This window comes from Schistocerca serialis, chromosome 7 (genome assembly GCF_023864345.2).
Source record: "Schistocerca serialis cubense isolate TAMUIC-IGC-003099 chromosome 7, iqSchSeri2.2, whole genome shotgun sequence".
Classification (NCBI taxonomy): Eukaryota; Metazoa; Arthropoda; class Insecta; order Orthoptera; family Acrididae; genus Schistocerca; species Schistocerca serialis.
The window spans coordinates 211,093,391-211,104,674 of NC_064644.1; positions in this window are offsets into that span (position 1 = coordinate 211,093,391).

The window sequence follows — 11,284 nt, forward strand, 5'->3', positions numbered from 1 at the left end:
AATAAGAGAAAAGTATTATTCGACATGTGACTCCTCAAGCTTTCCCGGCGGATGTGTTGTAAATAGTATACACGGGTTTGCTCCGGATCACGTTGTGCAAATTCCACAATATTTCCTCGGAGCAACTGTCCGACATCTTCAGGTGGTTCAACCTTGCTCGTGGCTAGGTACGACTGACGTGATCCGCACGCCGACACCCCATTTTTAGAACACGCGCGCGAAGAATGCGCAGCCGCGGAAATCGTGCATGCGCAATGAGTCACCGTATTCAAACTCCCTCTGCCGAAAATCGCAGAGCGGCTCTAACGCGTGTACGCTGTACGCTGCGTTTGTCAACAATGCGGCTAGACGTCACTCACCTACGGATGTACTAGGCCAGTGTTATGACGGGGCTGTTATCGAAGAATCTTGGTTTTCGCGTCGTGATTTAATAGCAGCCAATGCAAGGTTCCAGGCTGTACTCAGTTGTAATCCCGTATCCTTGTTGACGAGATTATCGGCTGTACGGATATGTATTGCTTCCTTAATGACGCAGTCCCAGAAAGATGATGCCGGGGATAAAACTTCCGACTTTTCATAAATCATACTATGTCCTGTATTCAGGCAGCGTTCCGCAATTCCCGACTTTTCTGGTTGGCGAAGGCGTATTTAACGCTGATGTTCATCGCAGCGTTCTTGTACTGTGCCCCACATTGACAAGGAATCTTGTACACATCACATTTCCTCAGTCCAAGGCCATCCTTAATCGAACCCAAAAGGTTTCTCAGTTTTGCAGATGGTTTAAAAACACACTTAATTCCATATCTTTCGAGGACTCTTCCGATTCTTGACGACATGGCACCAAACTACGGCAAAAAGGCCAAAGTGGTGGGTGTCTTCGTATCTTCATTCTGCTCCATAGACTGAACTCGCCTGGTCGTGAAGAGCAGCCTATATGCTAGGTATAACCAAGTCTTTCCATCCCCACCACCATCCCCATCTAACAGATCGACAAGAAACGATTTAATATTTTAGCGTCATCCATTTCTATGCTTCGTTAGAAATTTCAGGTCTCTAACTCATCATGAATTTAGTTTAAAATAAGTTGCAAATTTCAAGTCTCTAGCTTATCAGGAAGTTAGCTTAAAAGCAATTTCAAACTTGTACCGAACAGACAAACACAACGAAGAAAGGGACCTAATAAAATCCTGGTAAAAGCCATTTAAAAGGTCATTAGATTATTAGATATTGTAACACTTACTACATTAGTTTAATGTAGTTTATTTGGCTTCCTCTAACAGACCAAGAGACAAATATTCGTCTTTCTGAGTCACCAGTGTACTAACATCGTTACAGGCTATATTAGTGCTTTGTTATCTTTCCTGCTTGAGGAGTGGTTATGAAGAAAAATTAATTTCTCTTTGTGAGGCTACAATCTTTCATTCCTGAGAAGAAGTGCCATTAGAAAGGTTTTTTTGGTTATTTAGTAGAGCAATTCGTAGAAACTTAAAACGTCATTTCCGTCCATGCGTTGCAAGATCCTAGTCATTGCTGAGTCCTTGCATGGTTAGCTTTGAAAACTACTGTAGTGTCAACCTGTTGCTAGTTTACTACAGGTTCTGTCTCTGCCAGGTCTTCTCGTGGTGAGAAGTCACCCACATATCTGTCCAAGGTGTGTGTGTTACGTCATCCTACAGTTAAATCGCCTTTCTTTACTTCCAACGATGTACTGAACTTTAATTTGGATTAAATAATGAACAGTTCAGCGAGCGTGATGATTGTGCTTCCGCGTAGACGTCATTAACCGACACATTAATTACTTCCGCGTTTCACCGTCGAAAGGACGTTCTCAGTGAATTACTTCTCCTCTACAGCTAAACTATGTTTTAGTGGTTAATTGGAAACTGGATGCTACTTACGCTAATCTACCAAGTGACCAAGTAAGTTGGCAGTAAGTATCGAAACACTTATCCTCCTCCTACCTCTAGTTGCGGAATTTTTTCGTACGTGTTCTTTTGTCCACATTGCCGCCATTTCTTCTCTTCCTCCTCCACTACCAGACGCTGACAGAAAATCATTGTAGGAGAGAGCGTAATTCCCTCGGTGGGGAAGAAGCTCCGGCAGAATCTTTTTCTTTCAGTATTGTCGTTTCCAGCCCAGCCGCTGCTATCCTGTTCGCATCAACTAAGTAAACATACCGAGTGATTATATATTCCTGCCTTACACAGCGCTGTTTTAATTGTGATCTTTTCTTATTTCTAGCGGTTTTTACGTCGCCATTAAGTATCTATTGTTGTCACTTTCTGTCGTATAGTCATCGAGTACTGGCGGCTTTCTTACTGAGTTCACGTGCCGTTCATTTTCAATGATTTTGCACAGATCTGTCAGAGGTGTGAAGATGTTTTCTCGTACGTTGTGAAACAAGTTGCCGAGCTAGATCGCCCAGGGCTGAGAACGGCAGGGTATCGGCACTCCCTGATGCTGCTTGTGGTGCTAAACTTGCGAAATTTTAATAAGGTATCATTTTCATCATAATCGTAAAATATGACACTGTAAGATAGATGCCAAAGACTTTGAAAACACGGAGGGATAAGGGACGTTTGACCGAGAATACAGTGCTTTTAAATTTATAGAAGAAAGAAATTCAATAAATTCTACTAGTAGACTGTCCGAATTTCCATACAAAACCCTATTTAGAATATATGTTTCTTTGACTTGTGAGAAAGAGGTGACCCTAGATAAGGAAAGAAATTTTTAGGTCACGTCTGTTGTAGGCTGTCTGCACACGAATTGTGGAAAGTAGCTTTGGAATTAGCAGAAATAAACAAGATTACTCTTAAGCATTTTTTAAAAAAACGTGCGCTTCGTGGATAAGACTGGGTTAGTGTATTTCTGAAACTATACTCAACAATCGGCATTAGGATACCAGAATGCACGACCATTAGGAGGACAGGTGGATTTAATTGACAAGATGTTAAGAAATATGTCGTGAACTTGGAGAAAGTAGTTTCTGAATTTGATTTCATACCAAATCGCATGTGGAATGCGGATGAAATGGGAATCACGAATATACAAGAGCCATATACAATACTTGCCACAAAATGAAAGGAAAGGATAGGTTCTGTCACGAACTGGAAAAAAGTAAATCTATTAAAAGTGTTGTTGCTAACTGTAATTCTGTTTTCGGTGTAAACTATGCTGAATTCTGTATAAATTACTGGATGTTTTGCATTTTACATAAATATGAGTATGATACAGGAGTATATCAAGTAAAAATTTCTACAGCCACAGCTAACAGAATTTATTAAATAGTTAGAAAAAACATTTTAACAGACACTGTCACTGGATGAAGCAAAACATACCTTTGTTTTGTTTGAATTACTATACAATTTCGATTGTGAAGTTTTCGACCGTGAAACGATTATCAAAGGTGTGTGTGAGTACAACTTATCAGAAAGAAAACCTATAAAATTAGACATAGAACACTGTAATCGTAAGTGACTGGCCGCGTTAAAAGACTTCACAATCAAAGGCAAGACCGTAGATATATCGAGTACTATAGTTATACAGTGGATCAGTTATGGACTGGTATAAACCTACCAAATCAACAACGGTGTAGCATATCTACTTGAAGAACGAAAGAAGTAAATTAACAGGACACGTATCACGTCGTCAATCGTTGACAAAGATTTATCATTTTGGGCGGGCCAGTCAAAAAGTTCTCTCAGTAGTTTTCTCAATAGTTTATTCCTTGCCTGAGACAAACTGTGAAGAAATGATAATTAATCGAAACCCTCAGCTGCCAACAGGTGTTGTCGATATACCTCGATGGGGACAGTTGAAAATGTGTGCCCCGACCGGGACTCGAACCCGGGATCTCCTGCTTACATGGCAGACACTCTATCCATCTTTTTTTATTGTTCTCATTTTGTTCGATTTTGTTCGTTGTATTTGTTCGGTGCGGAACACCCGTTCAAGTTCAGTGTTGAGCCGTTGACTCAGTTTCTTATTACAGAGGGCAGATAACCCTCTGACCGAACACGCTGAGCTACCGTGCCGGCGGTCTATCTGAGCCACCGAGGACACAGAGGATAGCGGACTTATCCCTTGAACGCTTCATGTGAGCACACATTTTCAGTTGTCCCCATCGAGGTATATCGACAACACCTGTTGTCAACTGAGGGTTTCGATTAAATATCATTTCTTTCTAGAGAAGCTGCATGGTCATCATTGGTACCTGTTCTTTCGGAACAGTTACTATCTTCAAACTGTGAAGAGAAAATCCTGACTTTGACCAATCCAACTACCAGCACATTGAGGCGTAGCGCTTTGAACACATCTGTTGAAATGAAATGGAGTGCGCAGTCTGTGAATAGTGTTATTAGCAGCATCTGTACTTCGTATGGTGTGACTTTCGACGGACAAAACAAGTCAGGTGAAAGTGATAAGCGAGATTATGGATATCAGTTCGCGAGATAACTTATCTGGAGCAGTCGATAAAAGTGTAGTTCATGTGACAAATACTGTTGGAGGTGTTGCATTGACAAAGACATTTTCGGAAACGTTATCAGACAGTAAGAATCAATTAACTTTCTCCAAAAAACGAAAAAGTGTGAACAGGATTTTCACTTAAAATGTTTGTCTAACAGATGCTGCTACGTTTTCTCTGCTTCGAGAAAAAGTAACTTCTTTATCTGTCGAACTTTTTTAAGGACGACAGGTAGAAGTTTTTGATGTACATAATTTAGCACTCTTAACTTGTAGTGGTGTTGTTCTGGCCTTCAGTTCAAAGTCTGTTTTGATGCAGCTCTTCGCGCTGGTCCATTCTGTACAAAGCATTTATTTTCTGCATAACTGGACTGTTGAAATTTACATCAATTTGAACATGCTTACTGTAGTCGAGTTTCGTCTCCCTGTACAATTTTTAAACCCTCTTCGTCCCCCTCCTTCGAAGAATTTTTCTCCATTTCCTAACAGACTATTTTTGACGCCTCGGGATGTGTCACATCAACTTTGTGACTGATTTTTCCTTAGCGTAGGTAGCACGTATCTTTGTTTCTCTTGTAAAGAGAAATCTGTCTAACAGAACGAAACAACTGAGACAGATCACCAAAAATGTATCCAGAAGGACCAAGGGCGTCCGCAGAGGCAAGATTATAAAAACTGTCATTTTTGATATAACGAATTTGCTGGGTGTAATGGTGCTCCATGGCGCAAGAACTATATCTGACAGGACGTACACAAAAGTTATTGTTATCTCAACAAAATTACAGTGATCAATGTATTTTTCAAGGTAGCTGCTTAATTTGATACCAAAAAGGTAAACGTATTTCATTGGTATAAGTGATGTGTGTCTTTTATATTATTAATATGCTTATAAAAATCTACTTTTGCGTGACAAGGATCTTACATTACATCCTCTTTGCATGCTTTACTTCTATTTTCCCGAGATCAGATCCAACGGACCGCGCGCTGCTTCAAGTTTCCTTCTCGGATGTCTTCTATCCATCGCTGCTACCCACCACCCGTCCACATCTATCGCAGACTGTTGCAGGTCTTCATGGAGGCCATGCCTCCATCTCTTCCTTGATCTTCCCGAGGGTCTCCTACCTATGGGGATAAAATACAGGAACTTGCGTGGCCACCTGTCGTCTTCCATGTCCAGCCCACTGTAGTCGCTCGTATCTTGCAATTATGCTATGTTGGCATCTCGGTCTTATTTTCCTTTCACCGATGTTTGCGTCCAACCGGAGCACAAATGTTCCGCAGCACTTTTCTTCTTAAATAAGAGAAGTTTATGAAAGTCCTACATTCGGATATTCTACATCTCATGACCATATAGTACCATGGCTTGGATCAGGGTTTTATGTAGTCGACCCTTGAACTATCTTCAGAGATCACAGCATTTGTGTTAGGCTGTAGAAGGATCGGTTTACTCCTTTTATCTTGGCGTTGATCTCCAATTCGTATGACGAATTCTCCGTGAAAAGAATTTCCAGATATATAAATTCGCAGATTCTCTCTTAGGACCGGCCTCCCTCCCACAGTGACTGTAGTTGTTCAGTATTCTGACCTCGAGTGACCGGTTGTAACGACGTAACCCGTCTTGGCTTATTTTATTACTAACCCAAATTTGCTGGCAGCCATCTCCAGTGCGCTGATCATTTGTTTAAGTTCCTTTTCAGAGCTGCTGATTAAGCAGGTACCGCCTGCGTGGGCTAGATATGCCAGGTTCTTCCCTTCGACTTGATCTCTTCACAGTTCTGTTTAAAAGTCTCACGTATGATCTTCTCAAGGGCAAAACTGAACAGCGTAGAAGCCACCTCTTGCCGTAGACCCGTCACAGTTTCAAAGTCGCTTGTCATTCGATCTTCACCTTACCGCGTGTTTCACTCAGGCAGATCTCTACCAAGCTGATGAGCTTCAATGGCATCTTGAACTCTTTTTAGACAACTAACAGACTCCTCCAGAACATGCAGTCGTAGACCTTAATTAAATCTACAAAGGAAATGTGTGGTTCTTTACTGTGTTCTCTCAGTTTTTCAATAAGCTGTCGGAGAAAGAAGATGCAATCTACTGTTCACCGCCATTGCCGAAAACGTCCCTGACTATCTGCCAAGGGTTGAGGTCTATGTAAGAGGCAGCTGCACAGGATCTTGCAGCACACATTAAGCACGGTGATTACTCGATAGTTGTCACAGTTCAATTTGCCATCCTTCCTATAGACTAGACAGATCAGAGCCGTTTTGCGTTCTGTCGGAAGTTGAAGTCCAGATTACTTGTGTCATTCGGTGTAGTCTTTCTGCAAGTTTCTCGCCTCCCGCCTGTATCATCTCGACCTGTTTTCCAACTTTTCGAACGAGTTTAGGAAATAAAGTTGAAAATACTCACTATGCTATTAATGTTCATAAACGGTACCAATAATATTATCAGAAACAGGAAGAATATGGAAGACTGAAAAAATCCTGCTACGTATCAACAGATATAACTAACAAAAAATTCCATTGATTAATACTCTTGAAAGTAAATGAAACACAAAATAAACTTAAAAAAAAAAAAACGGTTCCTTAACTTTGATGGCAGTCTTAGTTTGCTTCGAAAATTTCACGTCTGATCATGTTAACGACGTGACAAAAAATCCTAGGAAGTTTCGCTCATACGTTAGCCATCTCTCCTGCACTCTGTGACCATAATGACATCGAACCGAAGGATGACAGAGAGAAGGCCGCAATATGTACGCCTCTCTCCAAAACTGTTACATTAGGAAAAATCGTACTCCTTTAAACGCGAAAATGACCAATTTCGATGTAAGTGACCACATGACAGAAAGACAAGTGAAATCGCTCTACACAGGCCGCTGGACCTGAGGGGATACGAATGTGTGTGTGTGTGCGCGCGTGCGTGTGTGTGTGTGTGTGTGTGTGAATTCCTAAGGGACCAAACTGCTGAGGTCATCGGTCTCTAAACTTACACACTATTTAAACAAGCTTAAAATAACTTATGCTAAGAACAACACATACATCCAAGCCCGAGGGAGGACTCGAACCTCCGGTAGGAGGGGCCGCGCAGTCGGTGACGCGGCGCCTAAGACCGAGCGGCTGACGAGATACCAATACGATTCTACGTAGAGTATGCGAAAGAAGTTTCTCCTCTTCTAGCAGCAGTACATCGTAAGTGGTTGTTTTTCCCGCGCATTATTCGAGAGTGGAATAACGGAGGATTATGTGAAAGTGGTTCGATGAACCCTCTGTCAGGCACGTAAGTGTGATTTTCGGAGTAGCCATGTAGTCCTGGTCGTGTTAGATCCTTATTGCTACTTGTTGTCTTTTGGTGGTGAAGGGTGTATGGCACTCTTCCTATTGATTCGTCACACTTTTTCGTAATTTGGGGCATAGGTAAACCTCCCTGTCGGAGTGTTACAATAGCAGAACATTTGTCTACGTGTCTCTGCTCTTGGAACAATAATAGCGATGCGCACGCTTTCTACTGTCATTAAGGAACTGAAGTGCCGTAACGATCTAGTACGCATCATACCATTGCTTGAAGTACACTGTGGACATCACAAAACTACAGGTAACAAAAGAGCAGTATAGGATGGGTATTCAGTCGTTACACAGGTAAGCAGATATACCAAACCACGTAACTAATTTGCATGTACATAACATTCTCATGGAAATACTGCATCTAGGACGACGTGCTGAAAAGTAAATGCTTCCGTTTTCTTTCGTGAATAAAGATTTTTACATAAAGAAAACGTTCTTAACATTCTACTTCTTTACTCTCCACGCATACTTATTTACAGCCCTCTGCTGCTAGAAGGCTCCGAAAAGTAGCGTGTAACGTGGCATCGTGTAACGTAACTATGTTGGTGTGTGAGAAACAGCGTGCTGTAATCTAGTTTCGAATTCGAAGAGCTCGTCGACATATGGAGCACCCATTATCCTTTTTTTTTACCCACAGGGTATATTTTAAATTTCACTTGAAAAAAGAACAAACGCTACAGTGTGCGGTGTGGCACTCATTCGCTTGATACAGCCCCACATTAAATTATATTGATGATGGCCAGTGCAATGTGCCGAAATTTCTAAACTTTAGGTTGATCGACTGGTTTGTACCTATCGGTGCACCTAAAAAGAGGAATTTGCGCCATCGTCATTTGGAAATGCATTCTCGTCGCGATTATTGAATTATGATTAAGTTATATATTTTTTGCAATGTTTTGTAAAGCCGCTTATTGAGAAACTTTTCTTGAAATATCACAATACACGAGAAAAGCCCGTTTCAACATGAGCTCTGTGACATCTGCAACAATTCGACGCCTTGGATTCATTGTCGGTGTTGAAGCGATGCAAGCAGAGTTTTGAGGTTGTGGCTCCGTCAACAAAGTCAAAACATTCTAAAGTGGCGCTATCAACAAAGTGGTCCCTCGTTGGCAGAAACTGTTCATTTCCAGGGTGACTACGATGAGAAATAAATATTTAGACATTAATAATAAAGGTCTCGAATCTTAACAACGTTGTTTTATTTAAAAATCTTCAACAGTTGTCACACAATAAATTCGGAGGCATTTCAGCACATCTTAGTAGATGAAAACGAACACTTAAACCTGATACGTTTACCAATGTTGTATTATTCATTTGCCTGATCAGCCGTAACCAGTGTATTATATAGTATTTGCAGGGAATTGCATGTCAATTATTACGCTTACTGAATTTAATGAGCGGTAGGAAACACCGACGACTCCAGAGGACATGAAATGTCGTACGCCGTAACACGAGCCTCCGCTGCGATAAATTCAGATGAGAGCCAAGGCACAGTATTGCCTGTCCGGAATTGCTTTAAAGTTTTGAAGAAGATCAAAATTTTGAGCAACTGATTTGAAAGTCTTAATAAAAACTTACAAAACGTAAGTATTACACACGAGTTTTCTCACATTTGGTACTGCACGGTAGACGTTTGCGGAACCTCTTCTCCTTATGTCGGGAATATGGTTGGCGACCCTGTTGTCTTGTTAGTATATGAACTAGTTCCATACACGACATGTTGTTGAAGTTGTCTTCGAAGAAAAGAGTGTATAGTTCCGTTTTAAATATAAAAGATGGTCTAATATCTCGTCAGCTGTAACTGTTACAAATTACTTACAGTAGTCAGTAAATTCGCCACATTCTCCGCAATAACTTAGCGAAAGCAGTACCGCGATAATTAATCCTCTTTGGATTTTTCTTAGGAGCTTTACCATGTGTGACGTAAATGCAGCATTTGAAGAATTACGATTAAATTGTGCTCTGTGTAGAGTTCCATCGGACGCTTTGGATGCATTCTCCCAGCGCACGTTCTTCTATTGTTTTTCCTTTTTCTCCTTTTTGCATTATCAAATATCAGTCCCCCATCACAATTAAATTTTCGTCACAACAAAATTTTTGAGCAAGTAAGAGAATTTAAATATCTAGGTGAAATTTTAAAATTTTCACGTTAACTGAGCAAATTCAGTCATTTATGTTGAATCATACAACGTATATTGAAACATAACGTACCGAAAGAAAAATTAATTGAGCTTTACAAAGTAATAGCCTTGCCTTTGCTGCTGTCTGACAGCGATAGTTGGAGCCAATCATCCAATCAATTACGACAAACTGATTTATCACAGATGAAGTTCCTCCTCTTTTTAGCGAGATATTCATTACTGGATCACAAAAGAAATACTGACATTAGACAGGAACTAGATGTAGACCACATAACAACTATAACTGAGAAATACAGACTTAACTGGAAAGACCATGTCCTACGTATGTCTGAAAATAGGATAACTAAAGCTGCAATACTACGGGGGCTGTCCAGAAAGTAAGTTACGATCGGTCGCGAAATGGAAACGACTATGAAAATCCGATAAAGCTTTGCAAAGATGTGTTGGGCAGTGTCTCTAGTATGACTCTAGGTAGAATTATGTCGCTCTTTTCATTCCTGAGCTCTTAGTGAGCGCGTAAAGATGTTATAGAAAATAGTGTCTCCCGCCAAGTACGAGGGCCTGGTGAGAATTTTCCCCAGAAACTTTGCAACCAACATTACATAACTGTCGTGCGGTTTCTTCTTCAAGACAATTCTCAGCCTCATTCTGCAGGGGCAATGAAGATGTTCCTGCATCGTTTCAATCGGAAATGTTTGGTTACCCACAGTACAGCCTGTAATTGTCTCCCACTGAGTTTCATTCCTGCTCAAACGAACCGCTGGCTATGCAGACAACATTTTGGCACAGACAACGAGCTTTAGGCCAGCGTAGAGAATTGGCGGAAAGCACTGGCGGCTGCCTTCTGTGATGAGGGTATTGGAAAGTTGGTACAACGCTACGACGAATGTCTGAGTCAGAACGGCGACTACGTAGAGAAGTAGCTGAAAGGTGTAGCTAACTATTACAAATGAAACATTTCTAATTTTCACTGTGATTTTCATTTCGCGATCAATTGTAACTTACTTTCTGGACAGCCCTCGTACACAATCAAACAGCGAAGAGAAACGTTGGAAGTTTGTGTAAACAGACGGCGTGAACAACTGTGAGGCGGAACAGGCCAATAAGCCTAATCCTTGAAGAAGATGACGATGATAGCTAAATTTTTGACGTTAGTGTCATCAGCGAATGACTTTTCTATCTTCTGTGAAAGTGAGGAAGAGCTGCAGAACGTCTTGAACTGAATGAACCGTCTACCAAGCACAATATGTGGCTTGAGAGCAAACCAAACAGATGACGAGCTACATAAAAGAAAACTTAACGTCAAACTTGGGATTCACACATTAGTCAAAAGAAGTCTGC